The 16866-nt window shown below is 46.3% G+C and overlaps 1 protein-coding gene across 1 annotated transcript in view; it reads right to left on the reverse strand.

Moving 5' to 3' along the window:
* ZNF330 (zinc finger protein 330) overlaps positions 1 to 16400 on the reverse strand; it is a 49763-nt gene extending 33363 nt beyond the window's left edge. The window contains 1 exon segment of the mRNA XM_044300686.1: positions 16298 to 16400. The gene's annotated coding sequence lies outside the window, so the exon portion shown is untranslated.
* Positions 16401 to 16866: the final 466 nt, after the last annotated feature.

Raw genomic sequence — 16866 nt, forward strand, 5'->3', positions numbered from 1 at the left:
TATCAAGTGGAGGAGGGGGCGTGTTTATAGTCCGAGGATGCGGCGGCTACCAGCAAGTAACCGCCCAACTTGCTGGTAGTGAAGTAATTTGCATATTATAAAAGTAAGATTTTTACTGAAATTACAGCACAAAGAGAGGTAAGAGTGATATATATGGACTCAACTGACATTAGCTATTTGCTAATGTCCGATACTGTAAATTGCTAAATGGGGGGTGACAGAAGCCCTTTAAAGGGTTTTTCTGGTTACACAAAAAAAAAAAGTTGCAGCATTCAACCTTATGCACACGACCCCAGAGGTCGCGCTACATTTTTTCTGGAAGAGTAAAAATACCCCTCTTACCATTTTTAAGGAGTATTTTCAGCCGATGAGGAGTACGAAAGTTACAGTAATTCAAATAGTTAATAAGACGGCCTACATAACATTAAGGGTACATGCACACGACAGTGAAAAATGGCCGTCACACGGCCATTTTTAGCACCAGTGAAAGTCTATGGGGCTATTCACATGGCCGTTCTTTTAACAGCCAGTGAATAGCGTCCGTCCAAAAATAGGACATGTCCTATCTTCGGCCGTTTTCACGGCCGGACGGACCCCATTGAAATCAATGGGACCGTTTTTAACGGCCGATTGACACGAGTGGACCCGTCTAACGACTGTTAAAAACGGGTACACAGGCCATTTAGGGGTTAAAAATAAATAAAAATAACTCACCTTATCCACTTGCTCACGGTGCCGCAGTCTCTGCTCTCTTCATTGAGCAGGACCTGCCGAAGGCCCTGCGATCTGCGTGGTGACGTCATCCCGCAACTTCGGCAGGTCTCGTTCTGTGAAGAGAGACTGCTGCAGCGCGAGCAAGTGGATAAGGTGAGGGTTTGTTGTTTTATTTATTTTTTGGTTGCAGTACACTATGGGGGCATTATATAAACCATGGGGGACATAAAGCTGGGGGCCCTAAAAAAAAGAAACACACTATGGGGGACATTATTTAAGATGGGGCCCTACATTGGGGGCATTATTAAAGCTAGGGGCGGTTAAAAAAAAAAAATGATATACACTGTGGGGGACATTTATTTAGCTGGGGGCATTATTTTAGCTGGGGGCCTACCATCCTGTGGGTGTTCTCAGAAGGGTGGGTCTAGAAATAACTGCCAGTCAAATTCATCAATTTTTCATGTCCGTTTTTAACGGACATGAAAAACTGATGCAAAACGGATATTAAAAACGGATACACGGCCAGAAAATGGATGCACACACTGATGCAAAATAGCCATGAAAAACTGACAGTGTGTCATGTGCATGAGGCCTAAGGGGTTGCTATTTATGCAGGGAAACCATTACTAGTATCTAGAACTGTCTTCCATGCATAAATAGCAAATTTAGACAATTTTAAATTTAGCTAAGGTCACTGTTGCGCTGAGGGGTCGGTACCACTGAGGTCACTGTTGCGCTGAGGGATTTTATGAGGGTTTGTCCTAAGATCGATATTTCTCACCTGTCGTTAAAGAGGACCCCTCACCTCTCCGGATTTGTCCGTTTTGTTAACTACTTGCACCAGTTATGAATGACTTGCTGGCAGTTTGCAGTGAAGGTCCAGATGGGGGTGTCCCTGCACAGCCTGACATTATTCAATCAGTGCTGTTAACTGGTAACACCCAGCTAGACCTTTATGGCAGACTACTAGCAATTTGTTCATAAGTTCTAGTAGGAATAATAGAGGAATGGTACAATATAGAGTCACAAAAATTGACTCCCCAGAATTGTTATTGCATGGGAAATGCAAGTCGTTACTAAGACAGACATGTCCCCTTCAAGCAAGTACATGATCGCTTGGGGCCCCACCTTGGTTACCATGTTCTAGTGTTCTCTGGGTCAAGTATGGATAGGTAAATAGTGTTGATCTTAGGACAATCCCTTTAATTTTTGCTGCTGTTTCTGTGCCGCTGGTCACTGGGGTATGCCACCCATCACGTGGCCATTGCTGCCCACCAAAGTTATGTCCTTGTAGATGAGCTCTCAGGTGGGTATGTCGGTGCCACCGGGGCTGTTGGTAGACTCTAAAGAGACCTGAGGCACTGGCGGAGCAGGACACAGGCACAATAGATGGTGGTACATGCTGGTGCCCAGGGCACAAGAGAAAGACTCGGGCACATACCTCGCACCACCACAGTCACATGTTGTGGATCTGGATGATGTCATCACGCAGTGATAACCACTGATCTAGGGTGCAGCAACCATTGGTACTCCAGCGCTGCTGTGAAACTACAACACCCAGCATGCACACTTGCTCAGCTGTTCTTGTAACTTCCAAAGAAGTGAAAGGAGGATACTGGGAGTTGTAGTTTCAGAACAGCTGGATTGCCAGAGGTTGCTGATCTCCGATCTAGAGGCTGTCAATCTGTGTTATGCTTGATCTTGCTATAAAGGGGAGTTTGTCTTTCATGACCCATTGCCCTATCTCATGCCACAAAATTGCCACCACCGCTGTGGTTATTGGATTATACAGTTTTACAGCGAAGACTTCATGCGCTTGGCAGAGGGACTGTATGTCCTGGAGGCTGTAAATGGCCACATGCAGTCCTTGTAGCGCCATGCGGCGCCACATTACAGAAGAAATCCTTATAGCGGCGTCTGATGGAACATGCAGCAATGAATCCTTGATGGATTCATAGGAAAGCTGACAGGTGACATAGAGGTCTACGGGTAACAGGTCTGTCATTATGGAGGTTGTATGGAGGTCTCCTGTTGGCGTGCCCAGCACTGAGACCCCCGCTGACTTCTATATGCAGGAGTCTGAAGCGCTCAGCCACTTTTCCTCACTGCTGAGTGCCGTAGTCAAGACGGTCCCCTAGACCTTCTATCGAGGCCGTCTTCACTACCGCACTCAGCAGGGAGGAGAGACAGCGCTTGGCTGAGCGCTTCAGACTCATCATTAGAGAGGAAAACAAGGCGCTCAGATCCAGGACCCCTATTATATTTCACAGCAAGGCCACTTACCCCGCCAGTAAGGATCGTGCGCCTCCTTCCTCACTTCAGAGCGGTGTGCCATAAGCTCCGGCAGCCAGCTCAAACTGACCAATAACAAAGCTCTTCACTGCGCTCATGAATGGCAGGGAAAAGTACTTTTTTCTGGGAGTAAAATGGCCTGAACAGGCGTCTATGACGCTTGTACAGGCGTTATTGCGACCTCTGCATGACCGTATGTATTTTGTGGGCCGCAAAAAAAATACAGATGACGTCCATGTGCATTATGTATTTTGCAGAGCGGGACAGCTGGCCCCTAATAGAACTGTACTATCCTTGTCCGTAATGCGGAAATACGGAAACAGAATGCACACGGAGTAACTTCAGTTTTTTTTTGTGGACCTATTGAAATAAATGGTTATGCATACGGTCCGCAAAAAAACTGAACGGACACGGAAAGAAAATACTTTCATGTGCATGAGCCCTTACTGCATTATAAAGGTCTCATGATGAGGGCATGTTGACTCCTCCAGCGAAACTGGGATCTGTGACCCGCACCCTGTATTTACATTCTGGTGCAAGACTGGTGGGAAGTGTCTGTAACATCTGGTCTCTGCTTCTCCTTCCCCTCAAACATCAAAGATCCAAGCCTGCCCTGCTGGAAAAACCTTACCCTAAGGGGCCTTGCACACGACCATATGCCCTCCGAGACATACGGTTTGTGAGCGGGCCATATATCCCGGAGCGGCATTGATCATGCACATGGGGGTACACAGCATCATAGATTACAATGATGCTGTGCAGGTCGGGCCGCCTGAGGGGCTATTGTCCCGCACTCATATGATCTTATGAGTGCAGGACAATAGCTCCGTGGGCGGCCCGACCTGCACAGCATCATTGTAATCTATGATGCTGTGTGCATGATCAATGCCGCTTAGGGACATATGGCCCGCTCACAAACCGTATGTCTTGGAGGGCATATGGTCGTGTGCAAGAGGCCTAAGGCTACATTCACACAAACGTACGTGTTTTGTGGTCTGCAAAACACTGATCCACGAAAAATTAAGATGACATCCGTATTGCATTTGTTTTTTTTGCGGATCCATTGTAACAATGCCTATACTTATCCACAAAACGGACAAGAATAGGACATGCTCTATATTTTTTGCGGGGCTATGGAACGGACAGCACACAATGTGTGCACCAACACCCACCGTGGGGCAGCCGCAGTGGATCGTGGACCTATTCACTTTAATAGGTCCGCGATCTGGCCGTTCCGCAAAAAGATAGGACAAGTTCTATCTTTTTGCGGAATGGAAGTACGGGACAAAACCATTCCACCGGATTTGCGGACCCATTGAAGTGCATTGGTCCGCATCCGTGATGCGGAATGCACGCGGAACGGTGCCCGTGTATTGCGGATCCACAAATGCGGGTTCGCAATACGGCCACGGGGCACACACGTTTGTGTGCAATAAGCCTTAGACCATGTATCTGTATAGATGCATATACAGCTCTCCTACATCTGTCTTCCCCAGTCCCCTAACAGCACTGTGGCTGAATGGCTTCCTATACAGCTCTACTACATCTGTCTTGCCCTCCACTACCAGCACTGTGTTTGAATCACTTCATATATAGCTCTACTACATCTGTCTTCCCTTCCCCCACTAGCACTGTCTGAACAGCTTCATATACAGCTCTGCTACACCTGTCTTCCCTGAACCACTATATATATAGCTCTGCTACATCTGTCTTGCTCTCCACTACCAGCACTGTGTTTGAATCACTTCATATACAGCTCTGCTACATCTGTTTTCCCTTCCCCCACTAGCACTGTGTCAGAACAGCTTCATATACAGCTCTGCTACATCTGTCTAGTTCTCTCTCCCACCAGATACAGTTCTGCTACATCTGTCTTGCTCTCCACTACCAGCACTGTTTGAATTACTTCATATACAGCTCTGCTAAATCTGTCTATTTCTCGCTCCCACCAGCACTGTGGCTGAACCGCCTCATATACAGCACTGCTACACCTGTCTTCCCTGAACCGCTATATATACATCTCTGCTACATCTGTCTTCCCTAAACCGCTACATATACATCTCTGCTACATCTGTCTTCCCTAAACCGCTACATATACAGCTCTGCTATATCTGTCTTTCCTGAACCGCTATATATACACACAGCTCTGCTACATCTGTCTTTCCTGAACCGCTATATATATATATATATATATATATATATATATATATATAAAGAATTCCGCAGCACATCCAAATCGTAAAAAAGTAGAAAAAAAGCTTTATTCACCAGACATGCGACGTTTCAATCCTCTCAATGGGATTTTTCTCAAATAGTCACTGCTTGAGAAAAATCCCATTGAGAGGATTGAAACGTCGCATGTCTGGTGAATAAAGCTTTTTTCTACTTTTTTACGATTTGGATGTGCTGCGGAATTCTTTATTTCTACATTTTGGAGGTGGATCGCCCCCACAGCCGCTGGCACTCCAACTGTACTCTATTGATAGTGGTGCTGCCCACATACACACACACACACACACAGTGTCCCTCCATTCCATAATGTCCGCCATCTGCACCTCAATATACCCTCCATCTGCGTCCCTCCTGACTTCCCCCTTTTAGTTCCTATTAGCATAATATCGTTGGTGGATTTGGTGGGGAATTTATTTATGGAAAAATGATACTCACCTATTTTGAAGTTGTCCCGGTCCTCCGACACTTCTGCACGTCCTCTATGTGAACGCCTGTCACCGATGTCCGCTCTGTATACAGAGCATGCGCGGTGCTGAACTAGACTCGGCCAGGAAGAAGTCAACATTGCGCATGCGCAGCGGGGCGCACTTTCAAGACAGCGATGTGCAGCCTGGCGAGGGAAAAATAATGTGTTCTGCGCAGGCGCGGCCCACTGATGCGGCACACAAGCGGTAGCCGTATCTAGTGGTTACAAGAAGACAACAGTGGGGTAGGAGTACATGATTTTTCCCTAGATAGGTAGGGGTTTGATAGAGGAACATAATTAGAAACATTATCGCACTTCATTAACACATTAAAATATGATAATTAAGATGGGAATACCCCTTTAAAGGCAGACAATTTTTGTTTATGATTGCATTTTACTCATTTTTGGCTAAAAATCATACCTTCAAATGGCCTTTATTAAAAAAATATTGAGCTATTCTTTCACCAAGGGTTAACTATTTTTCTAACTGTGTGACTGGTACTTTCACCTTGTTATCAGTAAGATAAGAACTGAGCTATAATGTGTGCATGTAATGTAGAGAGCAGAGATAAGGAGCCCATCTGCTCCCCAGATGACGAAAAAGACAAAAAATCCACAGGCAGCTAGTAGAGCATGTCAGCTCTAGACACAAAAAAAATAATTCCATATTGTTAATGAAGACCAATTGAAAAAATAATTTTTAGCTCAAATTGAGTACAATGCAAGAATAATAAAAACTGCCCCAAAGGTGTACATAGCTTTTAACCACCTCAGCTCCCCTAGCTTAAACCCCCTTAATGACCAGACCACTTTTTACAATTCTGCACTACACTACTTTCACGGTTTATTGCTCGGTCATACAACTTACCACCCAAATGAATTTTACCTCCTTTTCTTCTCACTAATAGAGCTTTCATTTGGTGGTATTTCATTGCTGCTGACATTTTTACTTTTTTTTTATATTAATCGAAATGTACCGAAATTTTGGAAAAAAAAAATGCTATTTTTCACTGTCGGTTGTAAAATTTTTCAAATAACATTACATTTCTATATAAATTTTTCTCTAAATTTATTGTTCCATATGTCTTTGATAAAAAAATAAATGCAATAAGTGTATAGTTATTGGTTTGGGTAAAAGTTATAGAGTTTACAAACTATGGTACAAAAATGTGAATTTCCGCAATTTGAAGCAGCTCTGACTTTCTGGGCCCCCCCCGTCATGTTTCCTGAGGTTCTACAATGCCCAGACAGTAGAAACACCCCACAAATGACCCAATTTCGGAAAGTAGACACCCTAAGGTATTCGCTGATGGGCATAGTGAGTTCATGGAAGTTTTTATTTTTTGTCACAAGTTAGCGGAAAATGATTTATTTATTTTCTTACAAAGTCTCATATTTCACTAACTTGTGACAAAAAGCCGGAATTAGACTTACCGGTAATTCATTTTCCACGAATCCACCACGACAGCCCAGAGAGATTGGCCCCTGACCTCTGTAGGGGCAGGAACAGAGATAGGTTTAAAAGGACCCCTCCCACCACCATTCACCAGTGAGTTCCAGATTATAGTGCCACAATCACCAGATAAGTGAAACAACAATTTTTTTTTTTTTGGGGTATTAAGTCATACCAAACCATCGGAGTAAAAAGTATTTTTGGGGTGGGATATCATGCCGTCATGGTGGATTCGTGGAAAATGAATTACCGGTAAGTCTAATTCCGGCTTTCCACTTCACCACCATGACGGCCCAGAGAGACATACCAAATTATATACATCTTAGGGTGGGGCAACGGCATGTAGGACCTTGCAACCAAAGGCCAGGTCCGAGGACCTGGATAAGTCAAGTCTATAATGTTTAATGAAGGTGTTTACACTAGACCAGGTTGCAGCCTGGCATATTTGATCTAGGGAAGCTCCTGCCCTTTCAGCAAAAGAGGCAGACATGGCTCTCGTAGAGTGAGCCCGAATGACCTCTGGACAACTGATGCCTTCGATCTTGTAGCAGTCCGTAATAGTCTGTTTTACCCATCGGGCAATGGTAGATCTGGAAGCTGCCTTCCCCTTATTTTTACCACAGGGGAGCACTAGTAAATTGTCCACTTTCCTCAGGTCTTTAGTGACCTCTAGGTATCTTAGCACTGTTCGTCTAACATCCAAGGCATGGAAACGTTCTTCTCCAGAGTTCTTAGGGTTTTCACAGAAGGAGGGAAGAACGATCTCCTGGTTCCTATGGAAGTCTGTTACTACTTTTGGCAAAAAGGTCGGGTCTAGCCTCAAGGTGACACGGTCCTCCTGTATTGTGGAGGTATGGTTGTCTTATTGACAATGCTTGGATCTCGCTCAATCTTTTTGCTGATGTCTTAGCAATAAGGAAAGCCGTCTTCTGAGAAAGATGCTTCAGAGAACTTGAGTCCAAGGGTTAGTAAGGCCGACCTGTGAGTCCGTTAAGGACAGTGTTTAAGTCCCAGGTAGGCACCTTTGATTTGAGAGAAGGTATTACGCTGGGTTCACACCTGAGCGTTCTGAAAGGAGCGCTCTGTATGCGCGATTGTACCGGCGTTTGCAATCGCGCATACAGAGACAAGCGAACGCCCATTGTCGCGCGTTCCCGAAAGTCTATGTACGGGAACGCACGACAAGACGCCCCAAAGAAGCTCATGTACTTCTTGGGGCGTTGTACAGCGCGATCGTACGCGCTGTAAAACGCCCAGGTGAGAACCATTCCCATAGGGAAGCATTGGTTTCTCCTTGTTGAGCGTTTTACAGCGTGTAGGAACGCGCTGTAAAACGCTCAGGTGTGAACCCAGCCTTAGTCTGGCTGCAGATCTCAGGAATCTTTGGATCCATCTATGGCTGGCTAATTCGGAATCGAAATATGCACTAAGTGCTGAGACCTGGACTTTAAGGGTAGAAGGACTTAACCCAGACTCTAGGCCCCTCTGCAGGAAATCCAAAATCCTCAGTATATTCGGTTTGGTTTGGTTTGGTTTGGTCTGGGGCGTCGTTGCCAGACCAGGTACAGAATTTTTTCCAGATTTTAAAATAAATGGCGTTTGTCACCTTCTTTCTGCTGGCCTTCAAGGTAGAAATAACCCCTTCGGAGAGACCTCTATGTCTTAGAAGGTTGGACTCAGGATCCAAGCCGAGAAATTGAAGATTTCTGGATGGGGGTGGAGAACCGGCCCCTGGATCAGGATATCCTTCCTGTTTGGGAGAAGAAAAGTTTCCCGTGGGGAGAGTTTGGTTAGAATCGAGAACCAGCTCCTCTTGGGCCAGTACGGGGTGACCAGGATTACTCTGGCTCTGTCCCTGATGATTGTTTGAAGAACATTTGGGATTAATGGGAACGGAGGGAAGGCATATGCGATGTCCCAATTCCAGTGTAGGGAGAAGGCGTCGATCACTAGGGGCCTGTCCCTTGGGTTTAGGGAGCAATAGGTTGATACCTTTGCGTTTATTCTTGTAGCAAATAGGTCTACCAGAGGGAGGCCCCACCTCTGGACAATCAGATTGAAGACTCCCTGTTTAAAGACCATACCCCCTGGTCTATGATAGTCCTGCTGAGGAAGTCCGCTGCACAGTTTAGGCATCCTTTTAAATGAATTGCAGATATCGACTTTACGTTCTTTTCCCCCCAGAGGAAGATCTTTTTGGACAGACCTTCTAGTTTCAGGGACCGAGTGCCCCCCTGATGTTTGAGGTAGGACACGGTCGTTACATTGTCTGAATAGATCTTTATATGTTGGTTTCTTAATTTTGGAGCGGCTACTTGTATTGTCTCCCAAACTGCCCTGAGCTCCCTGTAATTTGAAGACTGAGCAGCAATATTTGGAGGCCAGTCTCCCTGGTAGAGATCGGAAAAAAAAATTGGACCCCACCCCTTTATGCTGGCATCGGTATGAACATGCACTGCTGGGGTTCGGAAACAGACCATGCCCTTCGTTAAGTTTTTTGTTTGAAGCCACCACTGGACTGAGGATTTTATGTGGCCCGGGATCAGGATTTTCTTGTCCAAAGAGGATAGATTTTTGTCCCATTTCCTTAGAAGCCAGGACTGAAGGTCTCTGTAATGGGCCTGGCACCAGGGGACTGCTACTATGCAGGCTGTCATCTGCCCTAAGAGACTCATCGCTTCTCTGCACGAGAAGGAGCAACGTCCCAGGAAGGCCCTGATCGCTAACTGCAGGTTCTGAATTCTTTCTGCTGGAAGAAAGGTTGTTTGTTTTTCTGAATCTAACAGAACTCCCAGGAATTTTACCCTGGTATTTGGAACTAGGGATGATTTTTTTAGGTTTATCACCCAACCTAGAGATGTCAGAAGGGAGCAGAAGATGTCTCGGTCTGCTATGGACTGATCCACCGAGTTGGAAATCAGTAGAAAGTCGTCTAGGTAAGGAACGACCGTCACGCCCTGAGGCCTCAGGGAGGCGACCATCTCTACCACCAGCTTCGTGAAAATCCTTGGGGCTGAGGCCAGCCCGAAGGGGAGAGCCACGAACTGGAAGTGGTGAACAGACCCTCTGTGATCCCTTACTGCAAACCGCAGGAACCTTTGAGACAGGGAGTGAATAGGAACATGATAGTATGCGTCCTTTAAGTCGATTGTACAGAGGGACGCATCTTTTTGAATTAAAGGAATGGTGGAATTTAGAGATTCCATCTTGAATTTTTTTGTAGATAACAAATTTGTTTAGCCTCTTGAGGTTTATTATCATACGGAAGGAACCCCCTGGTTTCTTTACTAAGAAAAGGCTGGAGTAGAAACCTTGCCCCCGTTGAAGATCGGGAACAGGAATCACTACTCCCAAGTCCCGGAGATTCTGAACCTCTTTCCAGATCTGGCTGTGCTGAAAGGGAGAAGGGTGGTGAGAAAGCAGAAACACATTCGGAGGGGGGGGAGATAACTCTATCCTGTATCCGTTTCTGACAAGATTTTGAGCCCACAGGCGGGAGAGGTCTCCTGCCACTGAGCAAAAAACTGGGATAGTCTTCCCCCTATCCTGGCGTCACTGTTTCTCACGTCCCTTGTTTTGGGGATTAAGGAGGAATCCTCTACCCCACCCCCCTTTTGGGTAACTCCAACGTCCGGATTTACCTTTACCATGAAAGGAGCTATTTTGGAAATATTGGCTACGAAAGAAAGTTTTCTTTTTAGTGGTCCTTTCCTCAGGGAACCCTTTCTTTTTATCCGTAGCCTTCTCAAGGATCTTGTCCAGGACAGGACCAAACACGTATTCCCCTGAGAAGGCTATAGAACATATCTCTTCCAAGATGAAGTTGTCGCCCGACCAAGATTTCATCCAAAGTGCCCGCCGGGCAGCATTGGACAAAGCGGCATCCTTGGCTGAGAACCTAATTGTCTCTGCAGAGGCGTTCGCTAGAAAACCAGTGGCGGATTTTAATAGGGGAATAGTATCTAGTATCTGATCCCTAGAAGTCCTGTTAACTAGATGACCCTCTAATTCGTTCAGCCACAGGCTATGTTAGTTTTGACACTAAACATGGCTGCCTCCCAAGACTTCTTTAATAAACTTTCAGCTTTTCGTTCCATAGTGTCCCTTAACTGACAGGAGTCCTCAAATGGAAGTGAGGTTTTTTTTATTGACCTTGGCCACCTGGACGTCAATTCTAGGGACCTCGTCAAAAATCTTAGACTTTGACGGGTCGAACACAAGGCGGTTCCTGAACTCTTTGGAAATTTCCAGTTTCTTTTCAGGATGGGCCCATTCATCCATCACCATTTCCCTAATGTTTTCGTTTATGGGGAAGACCCTGGAGCGTTTGACCTTCAATCCACCAAACATCTCCTCCTGAACCGTATGGGGTCGCTGGATGTCCTCCACCCCCATGGTATCCCTGACGGCCTTTAAAAGGTCACTCATCTCATTGGAGGTAAATAAATATTTCCTAGAGTCCTCGACGATCTCACCCTCAGACAGGGGGCCGTCGTCCTCTTTTTTTAGAGGATGAGGCATCGTCCTCTAAATCTTCGGAGTCAGAAATATCCGCCATCCTGGGCCGTTTAGGTGGGCGAGACCCCCGTATATTCTCACGGAGGGAGGCCAGGGAAGACTTAGGCTGCGTTCACACGGGCGAGATTTCCGCGCGGGTGCAATGCAGTAGGTGAACGTATTGCACCCGCACTGAATCCTGACCCATTCATTTCAATGAATTTTCACGCATCACTTCTGCAATGCTTTAAAATCGCAGCATGTTCTATATTCTGCGTTTTTCACACAGCCCTGGCTCCATAGAAGTGAATGGGGCTGCGTTAATAACGCATTGCATCTGCAAGCAAGTGCGAGTGCGATGCGTTTTTCACTGATGGTTGCTAGGAGATGTTGTTTGTAAACCTTCCGTTTTTTATCACGCGCGTGAAAAACGCATCAAAACGCATTGCACCCGCGCGGAAAAAACTGAACAACTAAACGCAATTGCAGACAAAACTGACTGAACTTGCTTGCAAAATGGTGCGAGTTTAACTGAACGCACCCTGAACGCATCCGGACCTAATCTGTCACGCTCGTGTGAACTCAGCCTTAACCTCCTCCTGAATCATGGATCTGAACTCCTGGATAATTGAGGGCTGTTCCTCTCTCACTACTTTGGCAATGCAATCTTTGCAAAGTTTTTTTGTATAGTCATCGGAAAGCCGGACGGAGCACTGGATGCATCTGGCGGCCTTCTTTGACTTTTTTAAAGTTAGTGGGAGAGGCAGCCCATTAAATTTATGTCAGTCTGGTATAGGAGCATAACATAGATGCAGTATACCAGCAGACCCCCAGGGGGAGGGGAACAGAGAATACACTAGGGTGCACCACCCCCACCTCCCCCCATTTGTGAAGCTGCCGGCTGCGGGCTACTCACGCAGGGGCGCTCTGGAGCGGGCTACTCCTTCAGCTGCAGCTCCTTTTGCTGCGGCTCTTTTTCCTGGTCCGACATACTGGTCAGCAAGCGATGCAGAGAGCGCAGCAGGGAAGAGTTCTGGGAGCATTTTTTTATAGACAACCCGGAAGTGACGTCAGAGTCGCGCGACTGTGCAGAGCGTCTTTCCGGTCGGCTCCCCCACAGGGAGGTAGGCGACCTGCGGCAGCTCAGGGCAGGCTTCCCTCAACAGGGAGCGTGACTCTGGCGTCACCCTGCCAGCTTTGGAACTAGTCCGCCGGAGAGCAGGGGACGCTTTCCTGGATGATGGACCCACAAGGGAGGCCACGAGGACCGCCGATGCGGTCACCCAGGTACTTTAAAAATTAAAAATAAATCGAGGTCCACTTCACCTCCCTGAAGCCAGAGAGGACTTCTCTGTCCTCGCCACTATAGGGGCAGGAACACACTGGTGAATGGTGGTGGGAGGGGTCCTTTTAAACCTCTGTTCCTGCCCCTACAGAGGTCAGGGGTCAATCTCTCTGGGCCGTCATGGTGGTGAAGTGGAAAAATAAATTTTACATGAACTCACCATACCCCTCAAGGAATACCTTGGGGTGTCTTCTTTCCAAAATGGGGTCACTTGTGGGGTAGTTATACTGCCCTGGCATTTTAGGGGACCTAAAGCGTGAGAAGTAGTTTGGAATCCAAATGCGTAAAAAATGCCCTGTGAAATCGTAAAGATACTCTTTAGAATTTGGGCCCCTTTGTGCACATAGGCTGCAAAAAAGTGTCACATGTTCTATCGCCATACTAGAAGAAGTAGGGCAATGTGTTTTGGGGTGTATTTTTACATATACCCATGCTGGGTGAGAGAAATATCTCTCTAAAAGACAACTTTTCCCATTTTTTTATACAAAGTTGTCATTTGACAGAGATATTTCTCTCACCCAGCATGGGTATATGTAAAAATACACCCCAAAACACATTGTCCTACTTCTCCCGAGTATGGCGATACCACGTGTGACACTTTTTTGCAGCCTAGGTGGGCAAAGGGGCCCAAATTCCAATGAGTACCTTTTAGGAGGGCATTTTTAGGCATTTGGATTCCAGACTTCTTCTCACGCTTTAGGGCCCCTAAAATGCCAGGGCAGTATAAATACCCCACATGTGACCCCATTTTGGAAAGAAGACACCCCAAGGTATTCTGTGAGGGGCATGGCGAGTTCCTAGAATATTATTTTTTTGGGCACAAGTTAGCGGAAAATTATTTTGTAAGAGAAAAAAAAATAAAAAAACATTTTCCGCTAACTTGTGCCAAAAAAAAAATATATATTCTAGGAACTCACCATGCCCCTCACGGAATACCTTGGGGTGTCTTCTTTCCAAAATGGGGTCACATGTGGGGTATTTATACTGCCCTGGCATTTTAGGGGCCCTAAAGAGTGAGAAGAAGTCTGGAATATAAATGTCTAAAAAATTTTACGCATTTGGATTCCGTGAGGGGTATGGTGAGTTCATGTGAGATTTTATTTTTTTGTCACAAGTTAGTGGAATATGAGACTTTGTAAGAAAAAACAAGAAAACAAAAAAAAAATTTAAAAAAATCAATTTCCACTAACTTGTGCCAAAAAAATAAAAATAATTTTTTTTCTATGAACTCGCCATGCCCCTCAAAAGTCATCTTTTTATAGCGCCGCAGCGATTTTACGGTGTTTTTGCAGTGATCAGAAAAAATAAAATTCTGTCACTGCGGTGGGGCGGACTGAAGAGAGCCTATAGAGAGCCTTTTTGTAGCGCCTATAGAACATGTCCTATTCTTGTAAGCAATTGCGGACAAGAAAAGGCATTTTCTATATAGTTCTGGCAATGTGCGGATCCGCAAAATGTGGAAAGCATATTGCCGGTGTCCGTGTTTTGCGGATCCACAGTGTCCGTGTTTTGCGGATCCGCAAAACACATACGGACGTCTGAATGGAGCCTTACAGGGGGGTGATCAATGACAGGGGGGTGATCATGGAGTCTATATGGGGTGATCAGGGGTTAATAAGTGACAGGGGGGTGGGAGGTGTAGTGGTGTTTGGTGCTACTTAGGCTACTTTCACACTTGCGTTCGGAGCGGATCCGTCAGGTATTTGAACAGACGGATGCGCTCCTATAATGCAAACGATGGCATCCGTTCAGACGGAACCGTCTGCATTATATTTTACTAAAAAAGTCTAACTACAATTTGTATTCAGAAGGATCCGTCCAGACTTTACATTGAAAGTCAATGGGGGGGCGGATCCGTTCGAAAAATGCACCATATTGTGTCACCTTCGAACGGATCCGGCCCCATTGACTTCCATTGTAACTCTGGACGGATCCGTTTGCCTCCGCACGGCCAGGCGGACACCCGAACGCTGCAAGCAGCGTTCGGGTGTCCACCTGCTGAGCGGAGCGGAGGCCAAACGCTGCCAGACTGATGCATTCTGAGCGGATCCGCATCCACTCAGAATGCATTAGGGCTGGACGGATCCGTTCGGGGCCGCTTGTGAGAGCCTTCAAACGGAACTCACAAGCGGAGCCCTGAACGCTAGTGTGAAAGTAGCCTTACAGAGCTACCTGTGTCCTCTGGTGGTCGATCCAAGCAAAAGGGACCACCAGAGGACCAGGTAGCAGGTATATCAGGCGCTGTTAACAAAACAGCGTCTGATATACCTTTCAAGGGTTAAAAAAATAATATTGCATCTACAGCCTGCCAGCGAATGATCGCCGCTGGCAGGCTGTAGATGAACTAGTTTACCTCCTGTTCCTGTGTGCGCGCATTCACAGGAAATCACGCGTCTTGCGAGATGACGCGCCGGCGCGTCAAGGAGGAATGAATCGACCGCCTCCGGACCGCAATCCTGCGTTAGGTGGTCCGGAGGCGGTTAAAGGGGTTACCCGATTATAATGATTTTTTGAGCAAGTGCCCACAGCCTGCCTGCTGAAACAGAAGATTCATACTTACCTACTCCATGCTGCTCCGGTTCCCTACTGTTTACATAGGCATGGGCACATGCACCGCTCCAGCCAATGACTGGCTATTTTTTGGCGGGCCAATAGGAAGGCTTGGTGGTGGTCGGACCCGGCACCGCCAGCCACCACTTTGCCGGCCTCATGTTAGGCTTCGTTTAAGAGATTGGTGCAGGTCCCTGAGGTGGGACCCGCACCTATCAGACAATTAGGGCATATCCTAGCGATATGTCCCCATTGTCTAAGATGGGAATACCCCTCACTATCACTATAACCGGAAAACCGCTTTAAGATTCACAGGACATCAGCTACATACAGATCCCGGTGAGGACATTCTCCGTACAGAATGGACGAGGCGTTTTTAATTCTCATCGACTTTTCTGGAACTTTAAATAATGTGAAAAACCTGCAGTAGACATGAACCCAGTCAGTTCACTGCGGTATTATAGACACGGTGTGGCAGTATTTAGGAGGCCGGTGTATTACTGCAAAATGTGACCTCACACATCTTCATATAACTGGCAGGAAGGAAGACCTGGAGCCTCCATCTCTCAGAGTCCCTAAGCAGCTTAGGAAAAGTTCAAGCAGACTGGTATGTGCCTGCCATGTGTACGACACTTCTCACCCCCAGTGCAGCAGGCCACCACAGGACAACCAACTTATAATGAGCAGAACTGGAGTAACTGGGCGACACTGCAAACCTCATGCACCACTAGTGGTCACCACCACCTACCTTGTGTCCTAATGCACACCGGAAGCTATGGAGGAGCAGAGACAGCTCCGAGCTCCGTCCCAGCTGTGTAGAGTTTAGGTCTCCTCCTACTGGAACCAGCGAGTCTAAGCTCAACCAATAGCTGAGTGTCTCCTTCGTCATTCCATTCACTACGGACATAAAACAAAGATTGTGATTGGCCAGAAAACTGGAGCATCCGTTCGAGACTAAGCGGATTTGTGAACACTAGAGCAGTAATACGCTTTATAGTAATGTCTCAAAAGAGTGGCCATGTTTCTGGAGACTCAGTAAATCTTTTTCCGTCAGAAACCATGGCGTTGTGATAATTGAATGAGCACTAGATGGCAGTGTTGCATTAGCTGACCTTTCGCGTGCAATGAGATGTCATGGCTTCACATTTGACCACGTATACAGACTATGCTGGTATCACAATAATGCACACAGACACTCTTTGTTTTTTTGCTTCTCTAAGTAGTTCTTAATTTTTATATTTTCCCCTGGGTCTTATCTTTAATACAGAGTATTGATTGTTTTGTTAACTTTTTTTCTGGAAAAAAATGTTAATAAAA

Source organism: Bufo gargarizans, chromosome 1 (genome assembly GCF_014858855.1).
Source record: "Bufo gargarizans isolate SCDJY-AF-19 chromosome 1, ASM1485885v1, whole genome shotgun sequence".
Classification (NCBI taxonomy): Eukaryota; Metazoa; Chordata; class Amphibia; order Anura; family Bufonidae; genus Bufo; species Bufo gargarizans.